The sequence below is a fragment of the Falco rusticolus genome, chromosome 8 (genome assembly GCF_015220075.1).
Source record: "Falco rusticolus isolate bFalRus1 chromosome 8, bFalRus1.pri, whole genome shotgun sequence".
Taxonomy (NCBI): domain Eukaryota; kingdom Metazoa; phylum Chordata; class Aves; order Falconiformes; family Falconidae; genus Falco; species Falco rusticolus.
In genome coordinates this window covers 55,083,996-55,105,932 of record NC_051194.1, presented here as the reverse complement: position 1 = coordinate 55,105,932, position 21,937 = coordinate 55,083,996, and the positions used below count along the sequence as shown (strand labels likewise).

The window sequence follows — 21,937 nt, the reverse complement described above, 5'->3', positions numbered from 1 at the left end:
CTCCATTTACGAGAGTCATCCTGCCAGTGTTTTCAGCTATTCCTGACAGTACACAGGATGGCCTAGGGCAAGGAGCATTAAAGTGCAATGGTAGAGACGTGTCAGCATTGTGATTCCTCAGGGGGAGTAGTTCCTCTCTTTGGTGCCTCGTGACCACCCAAGTATCATATTGAATCATATTTCTTAACCAGCAAGCAAGCCTGCAAATAACATACTGCAGTTAAAAGAGGTGGAGACATGAGGGAAGTCAGCTGCAAACCTGCCTTTAGCCTTGTATCTTTTGGTTTGGTGGGCCTGTTTTGGATCGTCCTACCTATGAGTTCCTCAGTGTCGGTTTTACTCTCCTTTAATGCTGGTTTGTTGTTTGTTTTTTTAAAATAAAATTAAAAAAAAAAAAACCCACCTGAAAACACAACACAAGGAGAAAAACTGAAAAGAGAAAAGAGATCAAAGTCTTTCATGAGCGTAGTGTGTGTAAAACCACCTGCAGGGGCAGATTTGTCATGGTACATTTTTGCAAAAATCATTAGCTTGTCATGGCCAAATGGAAAAAGTAATAAAACAGCAGTAAAAACAAGTTAAATTCTGAGCCTGGAGGATCAGCTTGTCTGAAATAAATGACACTTTTTTTAAGCGGTCAGCTCTTACTTTCTCCAATCCTGTCTGACCATCGCCCTTTTCCTTTTAGCTTAGCCCTTTTCCAGGTCTCAACTTTTCTACAGTATTTCGTATTTGACATGTTGAAGAACACTCATTATTACCCTTTCCCCTCTGAATGATCTCTTTTTTTTTTTTTCTTCATCATGGTGATGTAGTAGTGGCAGTACATAAAATTATAGCTAATTCTACTGACCTAGTCATTTCTGCTACTCTCAGTTTATGTCCTCAGCTTGAAAGTACTTTAAAAAGTTCCAACGAGTTTCTAGGCAAAAGGGTGTTTGCTTGTTAGATTGCTGAGGCCTCTCCTGTTGTATTGTGTCTTCCTGAACTGAGTCCTTATTTTTTGTTAGTGCAGATATGCTTATTACTACTTGTGAAAAAAAGTCACATTACATGCACAGTTGGTAATGTTCAACTCCTAATAACTCATCTGTGTTTGCATTCTGAACTAAATGACCTGAAAAATTGTAGGTTAAAATGGAAGGGAGAAGGAGCAGGGGTAGACACATTAGAAAGAAGACAGGTTCAGGAATGCATTTAGAACTGAGAAATCTTAATTTTCCAGCCCATCTAAAACTGGAAAGCCATTGAAAGTGTAGGACTAGATGTTCATCTGGTGTAAATAGACATGGTTCAGTGATTATAAGGGAGCTACACAAATTTATATCTGCTGAGGATGCAGCCCACAATTTATAAAAAAAAGGCATTTAGAGACCAAAGGCAGAAAGCTGTTTATTTCTCAGTAGCTGTGGCAGGTTCACCACAGGTCAGCAATGAGCAGAAGGTCAGTGGTCTCTGCTGGTGCCAGCATCTTTACCACCCCATTCAGAGGAACACCCCTTTAGCATTTGCACCTGCAGGAAGCTGGCTCTGTTACTCTGTTTCCAGGCTGACAGGTAGCCAGCTGCTGCTGCCAAAGACACTTCTTGGTAATCGTGGTTGGAAGAACCAGACAAGTTACCCTCAGGGTGCTGCCTGTAGGACAGAGGCGATGTGGTGGCAGCAGTGGCGTTGGTGCTACCTGCTCTGCGCTCTTTCCTGCTCCTTGACTGATGTCTCACAAGCTCTGTCCTGGCTGGGATTTACACCTTCCTGCACCTCATTATAAAATATACAGAAAAAGTGGCATTAAATAGTACTGCAGGCATTTAGCTGGAGTAGCAATACCTTTACAAGTATAGAGTTGCTCTTGTTTATTAAGTGGCTTGTTTGTTTGTTTGTTTGTTTTAAATATACAAATTTCTGATGGTGAGAGAGCAGCAAGTAGGTAGTGTGCTATAACAGCAGGGTTGATAACAAACTCAGGAGCCTGAAGACATTTTACACGCACAAAATCTATCAGCCCCCTTTAAAAACAAATATGTTTGTTCTGTTTTTTTCTAATTTATGCCCCAGAGTGAAGCTTTGGCCTGTACTCATGCAAGTGTCAGTTCCACATCCCTTGACATTCAATTGCAAAACTCCCCTTTGCTGCTGAAGGGTTAAATGTTACCTCTGCATTTCTGCATGTAGACCCTCTGGTGCAGTGACATCTTTCCCTTGCATTGCTCTGTGTGTGACTTGAGAGGCTGATGGTATTTGAAAATACATGGTGGTTTTACAATTAAAGTAAGTGATGAAGTCTATCGAGAAAGCTTTTGGAAGATCATGGGGACAATAGAAATTTGTACACTGGGCTTTGAAGTTTTGTTACTCGATGTAAAGCAGTTTTCTTTAAAGAGGTGGCCTTCTCCTTGTAGTACCACCACACAGTGGCGGCTGCCCTGGTAACACAGAGGCAAGGTAAGCTCTTCGTCTTCAGGCTGAGGAGGCTGCAGAAACCGAAGATCACCAAGGACCAAAAAGCTGATTTAGAACATAGAGGGTAGGGGTGGTATACACATACGTACATGTATTTTAAAATGCCAAGATGACATTATTGTTAGCACTAAGGGTGGTAATAAATTTGGCTATTTGGATTCAGGACCCTGAAGTTCTGAAGCAGACCTTGAACTGATGAAAACAGCACTTTACTAAAGAGTAGACTAATGTTTGACATCCATGTTAGCCATTTTTTTTTCTGTTCCTAACTTGATCATTTCTATTCTCTTCTTTCAATTATCAGGCTTGGCTTCAATACTCAGCAACCTCCTGCCCACGTACTACTCCTTAAGCTAGCTAATCTTAGGCCTCTGCCAATTTTTCAGTGAAGATAGTACTGCAGTTTCCAACTCTGCCCTGTTTTGGCTTTAACACCTCCTGCTGCTTGGCATTGTTTTCATTATTAATATTTGAGTTTTTAATATTCAATAGTAGCTCATTATGCAAATTTTATATCATCCTGAAGAGCCACAGTGTTAGCAGGGTCCAAAGTACCAGAGGTTTCTTTTGAGAAAATATAAATTTATGATTTTTACTGTCAATAAATTCGTACAATAAAATTGTATCAGCAAGGGGGCAGAAAAGCAGAAAATTGCAGGCTGTGTGAAGATCTTACAGAATAAAAGGGACAGATAATTATTTACCTTAGATGGGTAGGATGGTATAAAATCCACAGATAACAGTAATTGGGGTGACTCATTCTGCATTTGCTTTGTTAACATTTAAAATGAATAATTTTTTTTTTAATCAAAATTTGGACATAAATAAACTGGTTCCATTAGTTTCACGTAAAAGATGGAAAACAAAAAGCAATGAGCTAAGCTGTTTCTTCCAAGGAAGATGCCTGCTTAATTCCTCTGCTCAAGATTTAATGGACGTGACTCAGGTCTCACTCAGGCTGTCTGTAAATCAGAACATTCCTCAGCCTATGTCCATAGATGTAAAGCAGGAGGTGAGACCTTGCCTGGCCGCTATAAGCAATCAGCAAACTGCCAAACGATCAGGAGATAATTTGGGTAATTGAGGAAAAAAGCATGATATTCATCAAGTCATAGAGACGCTGGGCAGTGACACGATGCTTTTGTCCACTGTGATAAATCCACCAGCCCTAGATTCTTATTATCTGTAAAGGCTGCTTTTGACAGGATTGTGACGTACAGCAACAATCAGTCTGTAGCTCCACATTTGCTGCAATGGGGATCCAAATTGTTTTTTGAGAAATCTTAGGAAGGCTGCCAGAAGCCTTCTGGCACACACTAACAACCAGTTTATAGTTCCACACAAATATACAAACTCCTGACAGAGGTTAAATGTACTGCATTAGCAATTGTATTCTATTTTATCATATGACAGGAAGAGAGATGTTGTGATGAATTAGTAATTCGCTTCAGAGTAATTTGAAAATATTGCAAACTTGACAGATGGCAAAAAGATAGCTTAGTAATGCTGCATTATTCCTATTGTGTTTTAATTTTTAACACCTTTGCTCATTATATATTAAAAACAAAAGCAGTAGACCAATATTTCGCAAGACTTTTTGTTGCAGATTTGTCAGATACACAGTTTCTCACCTGGGGAATCCTTACCTTCATTTCCATACTAGAAATCACAATATTGTCTTTCTAGAATGAGCATGAATGCAAGCAGGGCATCTCAACTCCACTGAATTCAAAGTGCCAGAAGAGCCCAACTACTGCTTTGTTTCTCTATACTCCACATAGTAGCTGAAATGAAAACTTAGAAGGTGGTGCCTCAAGCCAGTTTGTCTTGTAGCCCATGTTAAGGAGAAGCTTTCCCTAGGTCTTTTGGTATAGAAGGCTATGAAGGTGTGCTAGTGCAACAGGGAGACACATAACCATGTGTGCTTATGCAGGATCCCACCACAGAAAATCACCGAGTATGCAAGTCTCATTGCAAAGAGCCTTAAGAGAAAGAAAGAAGTAATAGTGAGATATCAAGCTGGTCCCAGTACAACCAGGGATGGCAGTGAGGCTGGGATGCTACTCTCAGCAGCCTGTGGGCTGGCCAGAAGTCATGGAGCAAGTAAGCTGTTTCAGGGCAACTTAGTCCCTTCAATGAGAGTCAGCTGCCACTGACTCACTCTTGATCTTTTCTGACCGCTTCAGACAGCTTATAGTGCTCAAACAGAGGAGGGGAAAAAGGGCCAGGCAGTGTTAAACTGTGTATCCCAGTGCTGTTTTGTTCAAGGCTTTCTCACTTTCTGGGACTCCTCACCTACCTCAATAGTGCAGCTTGTAACATCACAGGCAGAAGAGGGACCTGAAAGAAGATCCAGTCTCCACAAACACCTTTGAATGCTCTTCATTCACGGTTGTGAAGCTGGATAAGGCTCCTGGCAATTTCCCATTCCTGAAGCTAACAATTTCTGTAAGCTATGTCACCATGCCTATCACATTACATTTTGAGATCTGTCATTCATCTTTTACTTGTTCTTTGCACTTAGTCTTGGTTTTGCCAAAGGAAACATTTCTTTTCTCCCAGCTGGGGCACTTTTTGCTCTCTTTGCCTCCCTTTTTTATTTCTTTCTGTCATGTGGGACAGTGGTAGTCCTTTCCACGTAAAAAATAAATCCAAAAAAGGAAAATAAAGCATGTTTTGTTACTTTGTCCTATGCAAACATATTCTTCAGTACAAGCTATTTTATCCATAAGGAAGAGAATAACTCTTTTACACTGTGACTTGCAAACTGCTGTGGGATGACAGGACAAGCAGTTTTCAGATATGTTAAAATCATCCATGCAGAAAACCAGAGTGTTAATGTTCTAGACGAGATAGCTTTTCAAACCCTTGACCTGGAGACTAGTAAATAACCAGTAATTTTGTAACCACTGGTTGTTTGGCTGAAGAAAAACAAAATACATCAACCTGTTGCTTTAAAGGGATGTTGTGTCACAGAGGTGTTGCAGTTCCCCATGCCAGGGCCTGTCAGTGCCCAGAGTCCGATTAAGGTTAAGGTGTTCTGTACAATTTGAACTGCAGCTGCTTACCAGGAAACCAAAATAAATAAAAGCCCCAGCACCAGTGAGAATTTCTGAAGCTGCTGAGCTGGTACCTCAGAAGCATCAGGGCACAGAGGAGCTGCTGCACTGCCTGAAGCTGTGCCCCCTCAGGCCTGGACCACATCAGTGGCCAAGCGCAGTGAGCTGAAACAGGGTCAGCACACAAGGATCTTCTAGGAAGCTGCAGGGTGCTGGGTGAGGGTCACCCGCCAGTACAGCAGTAAGACAGGACAGCCTTTGTTCTATCTCCATCCTGGTTCCTAAAAGCTGACAAGGTATGGTGGCTTAGCTGAGCCTTACAGCAAGTGGTGGGGAGCCAGTATTTGTAGGTTTTGTGCCCCATCGTCCTTTTCAAGGGCCTGTTGTGGAAGAGAAGGAAGATTTTTAGGGGCTTAGAGGGAAAGGAGATGTGAACTCAATGTTGTCTTGACAGTCAGAAAACCCCTGTGAGCTGTGTTGGTAAAGAGGCAGGGGTCTGCATCTAGGTTTGATGGACTCTGGGGGGTAAGGGTGACTGTTTAGCATTTGTGTTTTCTTCCTTCTTTTTGTTGTGCATATGTCTTATCTTCTGAGAGGCTGTGATGATAGTTATGTCTGTGATGGGAGGTGATACTCTGAAGGTGTTTTGGGTAAGGGGGGTGTGGGTGTTACATGGTTTTCAGAGAATGGCCCCTTCTTATTTTCTGCCTGACGTTTCAGTGAAGGAGTGCTAGAGAATTAATCAGACTTGACTCCTTAGGAGGAGATCTGCTTACACTGCTAACTGCAGGGTGGCTGAAGTTATGTCTGCAGTCTTTTACGGGTCAGTATGAGTTTGCTTTGCTCATGCCTACAGCTGAGTCTGAGCTGCCTCTCTTCAGTAATACTGTGCCGAGTTGCGCATCAGAGTATTATTAGCCCAAGTGTAGCACTGTGCTAAAGCAGCTATATAGCTTTTAGGGGGCTCGGAGCAAGGATAAAGCTTGCTCATCTGTATCGGAGGAGTACCTGCTCAGAAAGGCACCTGAACTAAGTCAAAATGAACCAGCTTAGCTACCAAGCACAGCCTAGCTGTTGCAACATAGTGTATTACCCCATTTGAAGTGCCTGCATGTGTGACAGTTTGCCAGCTCACGGTATCCATGAGCTGGTTCCTTTGCCACCAGCCCTGGGGAGAAGCGGGTGTTTCTGTGCTACATTTGAGTATCATGTAGTCTTTCCTGATGCTATGTGAAGAGAACAAGCATTTGGTCTGTATTACAATGCTGTCTGCAGATACAGGACATAGGCATTTGGGGGTGTGTGGGGGGTGTCAGTTATGTTTTCTTGGGTGTCTTTCAGAGGCTCCATGGGCTGCCAGGATAAGGCCTTGCATTGTGCATCCAAAGACAGTGGGTCTGGCCATGGTGTTGCCACTGCCACTCTGTCCCACTGTGCGATGCCCTTTTGTGCCTTTGTTTCACCTCCCTTGTCCATCCTCCGTACAAGCTGGTCAGGGCAGACACAGTTATGCCTAACTGTATGCAGGAATTTGGTCTTTATGGAATGCAGAGGAACTGATTTTATACTACCATTGATAATAAACAACATCACAACATAGCAACAAATTGATTTTTTTTTAATCATTTAATCTCTTTTCCCTGCTATTGGATGGGATTATTCTGTCTGTTAACCTTTAAAGCTATGGTACTAATTTGCTTTATTGCTTAAAAACCAACTTGAATTTCCCTGAGGCTGTTCCAGAAATCACTTGCTTTATTATTAAAGGATCAACAATTCAGTGAAGACATCTGGTTTGGTTTTTTTTACCCTAAGCTATTCTAAGAAAAGAATGTTGAGATGTGTATAAAGAACAACTATGAAAGTAGTACAGAAAGTACTGCTGCTTCTTAGCAAGCTGTTCGCAGTCTGTGCAACAGTTGCAACCATCCAAAAATGCGCACTCATCCCTAGAATGGTGTGCCTTGTTCCAGGCACCTCACACAAATCTTTGCATAGAGACTTAAGATTTGTATTTTGTTCTGGTTTATACTATAAACTGTGCAGACCCAATGAAATCGTGTAGGGGGAGGTTTCTGATGGAATTACGGAGGATTTGTTTGATTTAGCAATGGCACACGTGAGCAGACAGGCTAATGTTCTCTATAACTCTCCTCTTTGTAGGTTTTCATCACAGAGATGAGAAAGGCTAACACTACAAGCATGAAACAAGGAAAAATAAATAAATTTGTAGACAGTTGGCTGATTTGTGGAACTCACTGCTGCAATGCCTGCTGCAGTTAGGAGCGTAGCAGGCTTGAGTAATGGGGCAGCTGTTGGTGCAGGTAATACCAGCTTTCACCATTACAGTGCTCTTTAAAGCACGAAACTGCCACAGCTCCCTGTTTTTTCTTTAAAAATAGACTTCTTTCAAACACTGCGTAATAACAGAAGAGGGAAGGACATAGAAGAAAAGCTAGTCTGAGCTGTGTTGACTGCTGTGTTTGTATGCTTTTCATGCTTTGTGACTTTGCATTTACTTGTGTTTGACCTTCTGAGATTGCACCTTTGACTCCGAAGCTAGGTTGTTTTCCAGATACAGCTGCAGGAGCAATGTTTTGGGTACAAACTATTATTCCTGCCTTTAGATTTATGTTAGTCGCAGAGTTTTTCTGCCATGAAATACTATCCTGGGTTCACTGAAGGCATGTTGTAATTAGTTCATTTGTTTGACATACTTTTAAACTACCTTCTGTAATAGCTTCAGTCTGCAATTGTCACCTGCTCAGGTCTGTGTTGGTTATGTTGCTCTTCCTTTTGTTCTCACTCGTTTTTATGATTTAATTGGAATTCAGCAATGACCCTGATGGAAATGAAGAGAAAGATTCAGACAGGAGAAAGCAAGGTATGTGAAAATGAAGCATAGTATAAAGGAAGTTTTTGTAAATTGGCTGCCACAGAAGGTGAAATCTAAGCAACTTAGTTTTCAGGGGAGCATCTGATTTCATTCTTCATCAGCTTACTATACTTAACGGGTACTATTGTCATTAACACTGAGGCTATTTTGCATGGCCTATTTTGTCTATTGTAATACCTCTGAGTGATGTAAACTTGTCTGCCAGGGAAATTAGACTGTTGGAGACCAGCTTTCAAGAGCATGGCAGAATCAGCCTCCCTGACTGGACTTTGTGACAAGAACAGCTTGTTGGGTTAGGACCGCCACTGTCCTGCGTTTCATGGAGTAAATTTTGTTGGCAGTGAATTAAGCTAATGTAGCTGCTGCTTTTTGGGTTTAAGAACATTTTCCAGTTTGTAGTAGGGTCTGAGGATGACTACAGGAGTGGAGGGCAGCAAGCAACAGAGCTTCCCTGTATGTGAAAGCTGACCTTGTGCACGTTTAGATCACACTGAAATAAGTGTGAAGTGGGCCTGAAGTGCTACCCAATTGCCTATTCTGCAGTCTGTGGAAACACCTACTTAAAGGGTCAGAAAAATGGAGCAGCTGACCTCTTGATGGACCTTGATTGCCTCCTTATTGATGTTAGTGTAAATCAGCAGAGAAGGAAATGGCCCAGGCAAAGGTAAAATTAAGCAAGGGGAACTTGCTGCATCTTGTAGGGTTATGCAGGTGAATAGCTAAAGCTGCAGTATAGGAAACATGCATATTAAAAGCATTAGTATTATCTATCTCTGTGAGACAGGCAGTATAGCAAATTAGGTTCTGGTGCATCACCTCTCACTGAACTCAGATGAACATTTCCCCTTGACTTGGCTCTGATATCGAATGCATTTTTTTGGCCTTTCATTCTGGTTTATGAGACTGGCCTGAAGCCCTGCTACAGGGGTTTCCATGATGTGAATCCTTGCATTTGAAGTGTTAGCTGTTCCAGGACGTTCTTATCTCCCTTAACAATTTAATGAAGATTTGCAGTTGGTTGTGCTCTGTGAGCAATCCACCAACCTAATCAAAATATCCTAATGTGATATTCATGTTTCTGACAGACCATTTTACATATGGTTTTCAAAAGTCTATAACCTTCTTTCACTAAATTCATGGAATATTTTAAATTTTTAATTAAAAAAATTAACTTTTTTTGCAAGACAATTTTTTAGAAGTCATAAGTACTTTACTGTGTCTATAAATCAGATATAGCCCTGTCCATGTGTGACACTAATAACCTGGCAGCTGGAAAAAAAGTTAAAATTTTCATCATAGGGGAATGAAACCACTCTCTGAGCTATTGGTTTTAGCTAAGATTGTTTTATGCCTACTAGGAACCAGTTTATCAAGTAACTGTTTCCATTTTTAACATATTTTATATATGCTATATTTTACAAGCATACAGGAATATCTATATTTAATACTATTTTTTTCAGCATTTCACTTACACTGTTACTGATCACTAATACACGTGTGTTGGAAAGCAAGCATTCTCCACCTTCTCTATGTATGATTTCAGCTATGGAAAGAGAAAAGCATCTTTATTATGCTCCTTGCAGACCTATTTGCTTGGAGACCTAAGTTCTTTATCTAATTCAGTGTCTTTGCATCTTCTGGAATGGAACCAGACAAAATGAAAAAAAGAAAACCAGAAGAGAATTACAGAACAGCAGTAGTTTCTTTAACTGGAAGCAACACACAAATTGTTCCATCTGGCTACGTTGACACCTTTTTATAGTTTATTGCTCATTTGGAAGTGAGAGTCACAATTCCCTGGTGCAGAACACTCTCATCCTTCTCAACAGAAGAGCTGACAAGAAAGCCCAGATCTCCTAGGGCTTCAGGGCAGCTCTGTGCTGGGCTAGTTCCCATGTGTGTGTTCCCTGCAGCTGGAAGAGAAATGTGCCCAGAACAGTGTGACACTGTGTCCTCACCAAAATCATCAGTACGATTAAATGAAAATTGTATGTAGGTTGCGGTTGATTTTGATAATTTCCCTCATTTAATTGAGGGAATTTAATTGTTGTCAGCAAGTACTCTAAATGAAGAAAATAAGTGTCACCCAAAATGACCTTTGGTTTTGAATAAGTTGTAATAGTAGATGAAATGGAAATGCCAGCAATCTTAATTCAGGTTAACAAAACACTTGTTATCATTACTTCAAAATGATTTATTCCAAAATTGGTTTCCCAGTTGGCACAACACCTTTAATTGCATTAATGATGTATTTTTGGGAAACCTCTAAAATCATCTTCAGAAATCTCTATTCCAGTGTTCCCAGGCAGTAGTGAGTTACAGCAGACAGCCCAGGGAGAGAAGGGCAGGTTGTCTTAGCTGGAAGAGGGTATGTCAGTGTGCATCTGAGAAGTGGAAAATATGACTGCAGCTTTTTGAAGGACCTTTTAGGATGCTGATACTCTGTGTCTCAAAAGCAGCAGTGGGAGCACTGCTAGTCAGTAGCTTGTACAAGGAACAGAAGCACTTTGGTGAAGTGTGCTCAGTAGTGGGATCCCTGTGAAATAGTTGTGTCTTTCCACAGTGCCTAGCTGAGGTATTATAGACAGTGGATTGTGACAGCTGTCAGTCACACGCAGATGAATGTAAGCTGGAAAAGTACTTTGCTGCACATAGCAGTACTGAATTTTGCCCAGCTGACATAAAAGACAGCGAATTTCACGCATCTAACAGCATCACAGCTTAATTTTATAAAGAAACAGAGGGCAGTGTGCAGCACTACCAAGGCTTTGCAAGTTACTGCCTCTAGCTTCTGGACCACTGTACAACTCAAATCATAATCGACTGCTTAATATATTCAGGGGGGACCCCACTCCCACTCGGCTTGATGTTGTCCAACTCGGTCCTAAAAACAAACCTATTTGGTCTCAAAGCATTAAAAAGACTGATACAGTGTTAATTAGATTAATTTCTGTGCCCTAATTTGCAGATTATTCTAACCATTAAGCCAGTGCCATCCCTGGCCTTCTCTGATTGTGCACAGCTAACATCTGAGAAGCAGCTGAGCCAGTCCTAAACCACTGCCCAGCCACTGAGAACTGGCCCTTCCCTGTAGAAGAAAGGTAGTGCAAGGTGGCCTGCCTGCTCTGGTAGGAAAGAAAAGCAGGCTTTTACGTGCAAGCTTTTGGTTGTGCTTGAACGCTGAGGAACTCAGTTGCAGGACAGGAAAGCAACTGTATGTCCAGCAGGTTGGGGCTGGCTGCTCTGGAGGTGTGGGAAGCTAATGGTGACAGCCTGCTGAGCACCTGGACATGCTTCAGTTTTACCTCCCTGTGGGGGGAGAGAAGAGGTTTTGGGCTTCTGTTGGGTTGCAGGCTCTGATAAAAACAGAGCCTTTCTGGTAGGAGGAATGGAGGGAGGAGGCAGGGCAGGAGAGGCAATGAAGGGGGACGTCTTACTGCCCCTTCCCAAAACCAGCTAATAGGTTAGTGGCCCAGGTGATGGTCTGAGTGTGGGACCACCTCAGTCCTTGCTGTGTCCCAGAAGAAAGAGGCAAATCCCCCAGCACCCAAGCCTGAGCACAAACTTCTTGTGAAGAAGTTGGCTGAAAGAGCGGGTCTCTCCCCAGGAGCTCCCTCCCAAGTCTGAAATGTGTCTGTGTTGAAAGACTGGGTTGAAGTTGCATTTTCACAAAAAGTTTTGGTTGAAAGATGTTGGCATTTCCCCAAGAAAAATCCATTGGGTTGGAAAATTTCCAAATAGCTCTGGTGCAAAACAATGTGATTAAATTTCAGAACTCTTTTAAAACTGCAAGATGGGAGAAATGCTCGGAGAGAGGTGCAAGCAGACACATGGATTTGCTTTGAAAATGGAGTTAAAGAAGGAACTCATTTGACAACTACTTATTAAAGCCATAACTGCAGAATCTCAAATTCTCAAATTAGCCTCCCTGTTTCCGTAGAAATGTCTTTGCTCACTTTCTTATTTGTCTCTTTCTTACATCTCCACTGGAGTGCTCTTGTGCAGCAATTTGTAACCAGCTCTTCCCGCCCCCCCTCCCCCCATCCCTCACTATTTTTTGTATATGTTTTGGGCAAACAAGACTTTAGCCTAGGGATCAGATGATTTACAGAGTGGAAAAATATTGCTTTATAATAAAAGGAGGATATTGAATAAACCCCAGATTTAATACCCAACCTAACAGAACACCCTGATGAATGTAATTGCATTTTAAGCATTCTGATTGAATTTTTGATCCATATTGCATTTGTTTTGCTTGTGAATCTTTTATGGGGAAAAAAAAAAAAAAAAGTGTCTGGAGATTAAAGGATTACAGAGTTCTTAAGAAGCCCAGGCAGCTGCTAAAGCATCTGAATATTCTTGCCTAAATTTGGTGGGAAAGCTATATTAATCTTGTCTATTCTAGCAAGTGATATATCTTAAGCCAAAATAGCCCTGGGGAAGGGGAACAAGAGAGGAGAGATGTAAGGGACAATTGCTTCTACAGGTGAACAAACTGCAGGGTATTAGCAAGAGCTGGAACGAAATAGTGCTGTAATTGAAAAAAAGAATTCATCTGAATTTATTATGGGGAGGAAGAGGTTTTTCTTTTTTTTTTTCTCTCTTAATTTTCTGATGAGGTGGAAAGAGTGAGCAGTGACTTGCATGCATTTGGATCATGAGAGTCACTCCTTTCTGTTCTCCCTTAGTGGTGAGGACTGTTGGCAACATACTGGAGCTTTTAACTCCTTAAAATTAAGGTCCCTGCAAGAGACATGGAGACAGGAACTGTGTTTGCAAAAGGGTTTTCAGCAGTGGAGGTAAGACTCTAGTAAACACATTCAGCATGGTTTTAGCCAAGGGAAGTGATTAAAGTTATTTAGAGTCAGGGTGTGCCTTTAGGCAAGGTAAAGAGCAATTTACTCTGCTTTATAAATGCACACAGCTATGGGAAGTTGTGAAACTCTGGTATGGACTGGAAACTTGTTGTCTATTTGTGCCAAAAGCTGTTTATTATTAGGTCCAAATGACCATTGTATGTGTATATGCATGTAAAAAGAAGCAAGTAAACTTCTTAAAGCTGACTGCACACAGAAGTAGTTGTCATATTCCAAGGACGAAAAATCCTACCAAGCACTGCAAAACCAAGGGAGGTCTTTCAGGCTTTAACAAAATCTCTCCCAAATCTGTAGTATGTTTTACCAGATGCTGGCTGCCTCTCAAAATCTTCTCCTAGCTGAACAAAACTTCAAAACAAATCTTAAGAAATTATTTCCAGTCTGATCAGGGTACATGATAAGCAAAAGGCAAACTCAGCAGTGCCAGTGGGGAATGGCTTTTGGCTAGTGGTTTTTGATCTGTGTGAGCAAGAGATCACCACATGCTGTTGTGACTGAAATGTGTTTACAAAATAGAGGTAATTGTTTTGTTGTTCTGAAATGATACAAACAATATTTATTTCCAGGGTTCCAAAACTGTAAATACAGTATTTTATAGGTAGCACCACTTTAAGTATGCTGTTGTGGTTTAAACCCCAGCTGTCAACTAAGCGCCATGCAGCTGCTCACCCCCCACAGGTGGGTGGGGGACAGAATTGAAAGAGCAGAAGTGAGAAAACTCATGAGTTGAGATAAAGGTAGCTCAGTAAGTAAAGCAAAAGTCACGCACACAAGCAAAGCCAAACAAGGAATTCATTCACCACTTCTCTTTGGCAGGCAGGTGTTCAGCCAGCTCCAGGAGAGCAGGGCTCCATCACGTGTAACCATTACTTGGGAAGATAAACACCATCACTCTGAATGCCCTCCCTCTCCCCCCTGCTTCTTTTTCCCCCAGCTTTATATGCAGAGCATGACGCCATATGGTATGGGATATCCCTTTGGCTATTTCAGCTGTCCTGGCTGTGTCCCCTCCCAACCTCTTGCTCATCCTCAGCCTGCTCGCCGGTGGGCTGGGGTGAGGAGCAGAAAAGGCCTGGGCTCTGGCTAAGCACTGCTCAGCAGCAGTGAAAACATCTCTGCATTATCAGCACTGTTTTCATCACAATTCCAAAACATAGCCCCATACTAGCTACTATAAAGAAAATTAACTCGATCCCAGCCAAAATCAGCATATGCTTAGCATAATTTCTGAACTAGTCAAAGCTTCACAGGCTGTTAAAAGTGAGAACAAAACTGAAGAGCTGAATAGCAAAAGCAGCATTGGAAAAAATGCCTAAGGAGAGAACTTTTCCATTTCTTCTATCTAGTGCTTTTGATTAGACACAAAACATGGGGTTGGGGCGGAAGCTTTTTCTCCAAGTCTGGAGTAGGTAGATGAGGTTTGATTATATTCCTAAAATACTGGTCCTTCCAAATCCATCGCAGGCATCCCCCAGAACACTGCAAAGTCCAAAGGGGTTTTTGTCAGGACAAAGATGGCCCTTAGACATGGGCAGAGAGCAGTGAAACACTGCAAGGGGAAAATTGATGCCTGTGTGAAGCCTCTGTCTTTGTTTACAACCAAGCCGGAGTGAAGCATTCTTAGTCTTCTGCACAGTTCAAGTTAGGCATAACCAGAGCTGTGGATGCATGTCTGTTTTTCCGTTTGTTGTTTTTTTCCTTAAAAATCTTGTGTTGGATTGAAATTTGTGCTTTTGTTCATAACGGAGACATCTGAGGTAGTCATTCCATATACACTTGACTTTGGGCAAATTTAATATCCCTACACTATGTTGTTTAGGCTCGTTTGTCATTTTCTGGCAGCAGCAGGAGAAAGATATACCCTGAAAAAAGGAACTGCTTTGTTTGCAACTGGAATTTTAAATGCTGTAATTGTGTGACAGTCTTGGTTCCTGTGGACTTTCCAAGCCAAGTGAAAGAATTTAAAATAGTTTTCTGTGTGCGCTCTCAGTCCTGAACCAGGCTGAGCCTCAGGTATCATTATATCTAACCAGGTATCTTCTGTTTGATAAAGTGCATGATGGGCACTTGGAATTTTTATTTGTTCTTTTATCTGTATACAGCAGAAAATGGTGGATGCCTTTGAAACTGCTTGCCTGAGAGGAATAAAAAGGCCTGGTTTGATCTGTCAGTCTCACCCACAGCAGTTAGATCCTGGCCGAAGAGCTGCCATCTTCACTAATCAATATCTGCCATCTAGGCCTTGTGGCTCGACCCTTTTCAGCTCCATTTGGATATGCAGGGGGATCCGGTTCAGCAGCACTCTGGGCACATTTCTGGTCATATTTTTTGAGGTTGTTGATGGATGTAAGCAATCAGTTCAGAAGACTTTGGGCTTCACATGCAAAGGCCAACTCTTTTCATGTTATTTGAGTGGAAAAAATGCCATGCAATCAAGGATGTGGTAGCACCTGGACAAGCCCTCCTTCTAGCCTCCTGCACAAGTCTTTCCTGTAACCAAATGGAGCAAAGTTTTTTATTAAAAAAAAAAAAACAAACAAAAGCGGTAGCTTCTTTCATTATTTTTTTTCCCCTCCTCATTATATATTCTCCTTCCAACACAGGGGTGAAACTGTCTGGGTTTTACTGACCAGTATGCAAAGATAGGGCAGTACGAAGTCAAAGCTCTACAAATCATTGAGAATGCAATTGTGGATAGCCACGGTCCTCTTCTAGGCTCTTATAATTCACATTTGGATTTGCTTGTGTCTGTCATTGCTTTGCTTATGATGATAATGCTTATGGAGATGGAGCTTAGCATCCTTCTTTTTGTTAGAAGAAAAAAATCCTTAAGCCCCATGTATTTAAATGAACTCCTGTAATTCATAGGAACTAAAGAATGAAAAAATACAGGATCGTAATTATTTTTGCCCGGGAAAAAAAATCCATTAATCCTACCATCCCTTCGTTGCTAGTGGCAGTCACAAAAGCAAATCACTGAGGTCCTTCAGCAATAATTTTCTAGCGAGCTTTTTGCACTTTCTTGACCTCTCCTCTGCTCTGCTGTGATGGGAAAGAAAGAGCAGAAATGGGAGATAACTGAGAGTGTTGCTCCATGCTGGGAAGTAAGTATGTGTGAACCGAGCTGTCATTGTCATGCTCAGAGCAAAGCCAGCTTAGTGACCCCCCCTGCTTCTGCAGGCTGAGAAGCCAGCCCTCTCTTCAACTTCACTGTGTGCAGCAGTTGCATGTAGCAAACAAAATCAGCTAATTGCCTAATTCTGATGGGTTAGATAGGTTTGCTTTTGAAATAGCCAATTCCCTCGATGTCAATTTGCTGGTAATAAGCAATTTACAGTATATAGTGGTCAAATTTTAGAATTGAACCGGTTTTTCTGTTCAAAATAATACTGCAGATCCCATTGCAGATATTAATGCTGTGCGAAATAATCATTAATAGGTTCAGAATGCACGGTTGGCAGTGACATGTATTAAAAATTCAGATTTTCCCAGGTTAATGTTCTTAATGTTAAACTCTTTCTAAATATAATTAGATGTTTGTGTTAAACCAATGAGTAAACCCAGTGTATAATTTGGAGTCACAGATCATTGGAGTCAGTGAATGTGTTATATTCATTTCATAAGGAAACTTGAAGGGCACGGGGAACAGCATGGGAAGGGTACCCAAGTAATGCAGTGTTAAAACAGCATGATATATATTAATGTCAAAGTTTGCTGTAACAGAACTGTGAAGTTGGGTCTCAACATGCTCTCTGAAAACATCCCCCCACACTTGTTGCCTGGACCCTATAATATTATGCAAGTTTAAAATGGGGGTATGGCCTTAGTAGTGAAGCCCAGTCAGCAGTTGTGGGGCTCAGTTGTGATGATGCTTAGCTTTTGGACTGAAAGAAGGAGCAGGCTTTGTGGTGCAGAAGGACAAGAGCAACGTATATCTCAAAGACTCAAAAACAAGTCAAGAAACAGAATCTGCCTTCAGTGAAAAGGCAAAAAAGAACAAAGCCAAATCCTTTGAATTTTTGAGCCATTCATGGAAGTTTGGGGGCCTTTTTACACTGAAAAGTTAAACTTGGCATTGCTAACCCTGTTAATGGATGTTGTTCCCCCCTGGGTTTATGTTATCTAGCAGGGAGGGAGGAAACAAAGCAGGCCAGAGGAGAAACTTTGTAGGAGAAGTGAAGGGAACTATGGCTCCCTGGGAAGGGAGGACATTGCAGTGCCTATCAGTTCTCTGCAGATTTGATGCCTACCCTCAAGTGTAGTCTGAAATCTTCAAAATGTCATTTTACAAAACAACCTTTCTCCAACTTCTCCTCAGCTATGGCAGGCAACGTGGTATTTGTCCTCTTTATGTCTTTTTAAGTCACAAATCATAATACAGTTAGGGTGAAACGAGGGAAGAACATTTAATTACTGGGAAATCATAGATGTCCAGGAACCAGAATATTTTGAGAGTCCTGTTCGTTGTTTTACAGGAAACTGGTTTCTCTTTTAAAGCCTTTGTCACTTCCATAGATACGATTAATCAGACATCTTACTCATGTGCAGGTTCCTTCTGCTTCTATGATAACCTGCTTCAATACAAAATATGCTTGTAAGAGCTCTGCAACTAGCATATTTTGGTCCTAAATTTAATTCAGTTTACAGGAAGGGTAAAAACCTGCTACAGGGAGAGGAGATCTTGGAGCTGAGCCCACATTTTCGTAGGGGCTAGCCTTGATCCCCTAAAAGGGTTCATTACAAACTCTTGAAAAGCAATTGCATGCGGTTAGTGAGTCCTGTAAGATTTGCTTCAATTACTATGCCTGAATTGTATTGTGATACTGCTGTATACCACAGGCTGTGACCCCACTTACCTTGAGCTTGCTTATTTAAAGGAATGGTTGCAAAAGTGTGATTTGCAGAATTGTTACACCTGGAATATCAGCTATTCATCATTCAGGATTGAAGCCAAGTTCGCGGATTTCCTTTCATGTTTGGGCATGTAAATAACAGCTATTCTTTTCACAAACATTCAGCAAACCTCTGCAGTCATGAAACAGAAAATATATCTTTTCAAATAGCTCAACACACTGACCTATTTTGAGCTTCTGTTTTTGTAAGGTACTTCCATTTTTGGAGGACTGAGTTGACATTCCTCAAAGTAGTTTGTTTTTCCAAGAGTGGTGGTTATTTTCCCCACTAAAAAAGGGTCACCTTCTCAGTACATCATCTTACTTCCTTCTGTTGTCATATACCACTTCTGAAAATCTTGGCCCAATGGCATAAATAAGAATTCTTATGAAACTGTGGCTCTAATTTGGTGTATTAACAAGTTGGGAAATGTTTGCCTTAAGCTGTTCTGATCACAAAACAGTTTAAGGAAAACAAATTAACCAGACAAATAATAGTTAATTTAAATTTGAATAAAGTTTAGGAAAGAAAGAGACATTATTGCTGGTGGCTTTGAAAGTCCTTTTATGTAGTGCGCTCCGAACTCCTCTTTCTGTTTGGAGGCTGAATCTTTCTGAGTGTTGGTTGTGCTGAATAAGGTGTTGCATTTGGTGTATATAATAGTAAGGGATATGAATCGCGTCCTGTAATTAACACCATGCTCGAACCTGCCACTTGTTTCCCAGCTGTGCAGAGGTACTGTCAGGATAGGATGGCATTATAGTTGATATTTGACAAAAAGTCATTTGTAGGCCTTGACACAATGTGTAAGAAAAGCTATTTTCGCTGTACACACATTAGTTTGCTTTGGCTGTGTGTTTTGTTACTTGCAAGTACTGACAGGTCCGGATGCAACAAAAAGGAACGTGTCGCCTGACTTCGCCAGTCAGATTTGTACTCTTTTATTTATAGATGGCAAGGTTCAATGAATTTTGATCTTTTGATGAGTAAGATTTGAGCACTGTTTTGCTTTAGTTTTGCTTCACTTTAAGCTTAAGAGGATGGGAAGCTAAGTGCTTCCCATCTCCAGAGCACACCTCTTAGCCAGGCACTATACACCTCCTCAGTGAAGAGTATTGCATCTCCTGGACAGTAGAAGTGGCTGGTGGGCTGAGGAGGTATCTCATATAGCAAGCTAAGTGATCTAACAAAGAGTTGCACAGAGGAAGTCACTTAGTGCGCCAGCATTACAAATGAAAGCAGCTATTAGATCCCAGATGACTCCTCAAAATAAGCTGGATTTGGTCCCTATGCTTTATTTCTTCTGGGCCCTTCCTCCTTCTTCTGTAGGTCGTTACTCCATGTCTGTTCACCACAACCAGAGGAAGAGATTGTTCCCTCCCCATGTGCACCTGCCTCCCCAACCCTATTTTCCTTACACCAAACACCCCCCTTTCTTTCTACTTACCTTGTAGGTCTCTGCTCATGTCTCATCGTTTTCCTCCAAATTCTTTCTGTGGGTCCACCTCGTTTTGAAGTGCAGTGCTCAAGCTCAGCTAATGTTTGAGGTGCCGTCTTGCCAGGGATGAGCAGTGTGAAAAGATTATCTCATAAACATTGCATGTTCTGTGCCTCTCTGCGCACTGCAGTATGGCGTTCACCTCTTTTTGTGACAAGGTGTCACAGCTGGCTCGTGACAATATCTTAGGGCTGCAGATCAAAATGTTTTCCTGAAGAACTCTCTCTCTCCTCTTTTTCTCATTCTGTGTTTTTATAGTGGATTATTTCTGTCAAAGGATAGTCTCTGGCACTTGTGCCTGTGAATTTTGTTCTTTTCCAACCATTTTTTTTGATTTGCCAGGATCATTTGATTTGTAATTTTATCCTCCAGTTTATTTGAGGTCCTTCACAGCTTGATGTTTTCTGAAAACATATGAGCATACACTCTTTTCTATTACCCAGGCTGTAGTTATAGAGAATCAGACAGGGCTACTCAGCATTGCTCCATTCTGACCTCAAGCCAGTGGTAACTATTCCCTGCACACAGCTACTCGAGTAGCTTTCATCCATCTTCAAGTTTTCCCAAGATTGTCTTTCTCTAGTTTGCTTATGAGAATATTAGGCAGGACAACCTTATGTTCCATCTCAAGTGGAAGAATGTATATTTTCTAAAAAGGTGGTAATGTTTTTTTTTAAAGTTATGGCCTTCTGAAATGAGCCAGTAGCTTCTGAGGTGAAAACCTCTGTGATGTTTTGCACTCTCCTGCTGGGCTGGCTGTTGGGAAGCGGTGCTCCAGGCACAACAGCTCTTCCCACAGGTACTTAGAGAGAATAGAAATGCTTTAATCAAGACTGAATAAAAGAGTGCATTGGTAGAGTGCTGGTCTGGAATCAGCGCTTCTGAGCTCCCACAGAGCAGCGATCCTAATTGAGGTGACGAGTGTGATTTGACAGACCTAATGCTCCTCAAAATGGGCACATGCTTGGATCTGTGTGAAAAGGCAGGCTACAGGTGTTAGGAGGCATCTGCACAGGGAGGGACATGCTGAGCTTGACACCAGGTTTTCCAAAGGGCTTGTGCTGAGATTATTGAGGCACCTCTTCCTGCTGCTAGCATAGATCCAGATTGCAGCAGCCAGGGCAGCATAAACCCACCTAATTTTTCCCCAGCAAGTGATGTAGTGGCTTTTTCTCCACATTAAATGTTTTTGTCATAAAGACTTTTTGAAAACATGACTAAGAAACACAAGATGAGAAACTAGCCAACATCATGAGGCCATACTATGTACCAGAAAATCAAGATGCTGTCTCTGCATTAGGAATGGTACTGTGTGCTTTGTGAAAACAGGAAAGCAGGCTGTTATTTCATTTAGTCCTTGTAAGTGGACCATTTTGGTATGTATGGTACAATGCTGCTCTACCATCTGGGTATAACTATTAGAAGAAAATGTGTGTAGTTGAAAATATTAGGTCTGTGACATTTCTACTTTTGCAGAGATTTTGCTAATTTTGATGGTGAATTATAGTTATCAGTACTACGTTCCTTTAGGGGAATGAAAAAAAAAAGTATTTTCCTGCTTTAGACCACATGAGAGAGACTCCAGCACTGCTGAGAGGATGTTGTGCTCTACCATTTAAAGCAGGTCTCTAAATTTACACTGTCCTTTTTCCAGTACATTCCAGTTGACACAAATAATGATGTTGGAGTTGTGGTTCTTCAGTCCTATGGCACGTGTCTCTATGCTGTGTCCCTTTGCCTTGCTGGCACTGAACTGTACCTCCAGAAGTCTGTTATTTGGTAGCTTTTCATGCAGTGATACCCCATGGTCTGTGGTGTTTTCACAAGATGCTGTAAATACCTGTATTGCTGTTGTACACAGGCCACACCCCTCCTGAGATTCACTGACTACATAAATTCAGTTGCACAGCCTGATATATGGGACTTGGAGCAGAATCCACCCCAGCGTGGACAAAGGTTAAATGCTGAGGGTTATCCTGAGCAGACGGGAAGGAGAGCTGGGCAGTTTTCATTTGGAAGGGTCAGAGTTGTTTAAGAAAAAAACAGTCCGTTCCAAGAGCCGTGGATTTTTCTCAACATTGAAGCCTGTGTATGAAAAGTGTCTTTTGTCAACAGCAGGTTAAGGAAACAAAGTACTTGGGGAGCTGCTGAACGATGCAAAAACTGAACGCAAGTGAAAAAGATCAGCCATTAGCTAGTGTTCCTGTGCTCTGCTGCTGCCATCTAAAATGGTTTATTTGTGTAGAACACAGTT

At 41.5% G+C, this 21,937-nt stretch overlaps 1 protein-coding gene across 3 annotated transcripts in view; it reads left to right on the top strand.

Moving 5' to 3' along the window:
• The window catches only part of ERBB4 (erb-b2 receptor tyrosine kinase 4), a 636,919-nt gene that overhangs the window by 367,554 nt on the left and 247,428 nt on the right, over positions 1-21,937 (top strand). The window lies entirely within an intron of this gene.